Here is a 2923-nt window from a genome sequence, read left to right as displayed (position 1 = left end):
CTTATTTATTATTTTCTCAGCATAGAAGGGACCACTCTGGGGTCCATAGAGACAGTTCTGGGCCACATTTGGGGCAGTTTTGGGTCTGGGGAGGGAATTCAGACAGAACTTGAGGGTCTGGAGGACACTTGGGGGAGCCGGGTGGGCACTTGGAGGGGCACTCAGGGGTTCTGAGGGACAGTTTGGGGTCCGGGGCAGCACTTGGGGGTCCAGGGGGCCCTTGGAGGTCAGGGAGGGGAATTTGGGGCCCTTCGGGGTCCGGGCGGGCCCTTGGGGGGCTCGAACGGGGCTCTCTGGGGCGCGGGGGGTGATGGGAGTTGTAGGCGCGGGAATCATACGTTTAAACAGGGCCGCGAGCATCATGGGAGTTCTAGGCACAGCTGCAATGGCTCTCGCCGGGGCACGGTGCATGATGGGAGATAAAGTCCGGGCTGGAATAGCCCTGAATTAGCGCCGTGGAGCATGATGGGAGCAGTAGTCCCGGAAGTGGCTGGAAGACGATGTTTGGAGGTTCGGGAAGGATCGTGGGGGACACTTTTGCGTCCGAACCGTGACCTGAGGTTCTCGGGGGAACTTAAACAGCTCAGGAGCACTTGTGAGGTGCTTGGGGAACGCCAACTGAGCTCTTTAGGGCGCGGGGCATGGCAGGAGTTTTAGGCGCGGGACTGTGTTCTGAGGGGTTCCGGGGCCACGGGGGATGAGAGGAGATGAATTCCCAGAAATGGCTGTGCCGGGCATCTGTGGGGTTGGGAGCACTCAGGGGATCTGGGGACGCTTTTGGGACGTCCCGAATGGGCGCTGAGGGGGCACTGAGGGATCCTGGAGGGTCTGAGCGACACTTATGGGACAGATGGGGGGTGGATCCCGGGGGGGAGGGGGGGGGGGGGGGGGGTCTGAGGGGCGCGGGGCATGACGGGCGTTCTAGTCTTGGCTGCAGTCGAGCTCAATCAGGGCGCGGGGCATGACGGGAGTTGTAGTCAAGAAGAAAAGATGGCACCTACCCTGGGCACCACCCCTGAGGCTTCGATCTCCGGTGCCGATTGGCTGCGGGCAGTGATAGGCGGGAGCCTCGGCAAATGGGATGCGGCGGAGGCAAGAACAGCCCATTCAACTTCTCCAGTCCCTCCCAGTACAGCCCAGTTCATCCCCACTAGGGACCAGTTCATCCCAAGTAAAACCCAGTACAACCCCAGTGCCCCTCCAGTCCCTCCCAGTACAGCCAAGTCCCTCCCAATACACCTGAGTTTATTCCAGGGCCCTTCCAGTTCCGCCCCAATGTCATCCACAGGATGCCCCAGTGTCCCCAGTCTTCTACGCAATGTCACCAGTGTCCCCAGTTTGTCCCAGTCATCCCCAGTGTAACTCCCAGTATGTCCCAGTAAGTCCCAGTGTCTCCCACAGCTCAAGGCACAGCTTCTGTGAGCAGGCCAGAGCTGCTGAGGAGAGACCCTGGGTCAATATCAATCACAGAATGCTGCAATCACCTCTGCTCTAAAGAGAAATAAAATAAAACACATCCTTTAAAATAGGAATGTGTATTTCTTAAAAGCTCCTTGCAATTTTTCTCCATAAGTGGACTAGGAAAACTTTAATGACCCTCTAAGGTCCTTGGTGGTGTTTACATCAGACTCAGTCCCTGAGAGTGTTTTCAAGAAACTTCTTCATAACTCAAATGAAAACTCTTAGGTTCTTGAAGTTTTAATGGGTCCCACTGAGGGACACAACTGAGAAAGTGTCCCCAGGTCCCAGGTAGAGCAGAACACTGGAGGCAGTGATGCCATCTGGGGACAAACAAGGCCAAGGTGTCTCTGGTGCTGAGCAAAGCTGGATGTGTTTCAGGAATGCAAAGGGCCAAGGCCTGAGCCCCAGCCCCTGGCCAGGCAGATCCTGTCCCTCCCTCCTTGCTCAGGGCTCTTCCCGGGATGGGCACTGGCATGTGGGGATGTGCAGTACCAAGGGCAGGAGCATGGGGCGGCCCCTGCCAGGCTGCTGAGCAGGGACAAGGAGGCCATGACCCTGCAAGGGTCACTTGTCTCCTGCTCCTGGCTCAGGCCCAGGCCCAGCAGCCATGGCCAAAGTGCTGCCCAAGTTGGCTCTGTCAGGGCCTGGCAGCTGCTGCCCATGCCTGTGCCCTGTGCAGCCCAGGCTGTGCTACGGTGTCCCTGCCCTGCGCCTCTGTCCCTGCAGGCTGTGCTCCTCCCCCGGCTGCCCCACCTGGCTGGCCCCTTCCTTTGCTGACAGCTCTGCCTCCTGCCTGCCTCTGCCTGCCCACACAAAGCCTTGGGCTGATACCAAAAGGGTTAATTCCATTTTTACCCTGCCTGTGAACTTTCAGCACAGGAACAAGGCATGCAGGGGCTGCTTTCCCAGCAAGGATGGTTGGAAGAGAAGAAGAAGACATCTGGCTGACGGGTGCTGGGATAGAGAAAACAAGGACTGAATCCAAGTTCCCAGAACTTGGGGTGGGTTTTATGGAAATGGGCAAATTGCAATTGGCATTTAGCAGCTGTATGTAAGCAACACACTGGTAGAATTACATGTCCACGTAAGGTTTGGAGTTAATCCTCACCAGACCTCAAGCCTGAATAAATGGTACCCTCTGAAATAGCAAATGAGTGTTATGGAGACTTATTCTGATATCTCAGAAATTTGGGGACAACGGGGCCTCACAGACCCAAGGAGTCAGCTGTGACACTGTGCACACTCACGGAACAAAGGGTCCATTGTGACACAGCAGAACCCCATGGAACCAAAATCCATTTTGGCACATTGGGGCCACATTGACCCAAAGGTCCATTGTGATACTGCGGATCCAAGGAGACCATTGAGACCCTGAGAAACCTCTTGGAACCAAGGGGCCATTGTGACACAGCCAGGCCTGGTGGAACCATGGGTCCATTGTGACACTGCAGAACCGCACGGA

The 2923-nt window shown here is 56.6% G+C and overlaps 1 long non-coding RNA gene across 2 annotated transcripts; it reads left to right on the top strand.

The window, feature by feature from the left end:
• The first annotated feature begins 474 nt into the window (after positions 1–474).
• LOC132334943 (uncharacterized) lies at positions 475–2612 on the top strand. 2 transcript variants are annotated; one of them, XR_009488575.1, is made up of 2 exons: positions 475–600; positions 952–2612. It is a non-coding gene; the product is annotated as an uncharacterized LOC132334943 (long non-coding RNA). The 2 variants fall into 2 exon arrangements; XR_009488574.1 differs by having other exon boundaries at positions 938–2612.
• The last annotated feature ends 311 nt before the right edge of the window (positions 2613–2923 follow it).

This window comes from Haemorhous mexicanus, chromosome 16 (assembly GCF_027477595.1).
Source record: "Haemorhous mexicanus isolate bHaeMex1 chromosome 16, bHaeMex1.pri, whole genome shotgun sequence".
NCBI lineage: Eukaryota > Metazoa > Chordata > Aves > Passeriformes > Fringillidae > Haemorhous > Haemorhous mexicanus.
Note: the sequence above shows the minus strand (reverse complement) of the source record. Positions and strands in the feature narration are given on the sequence as shown.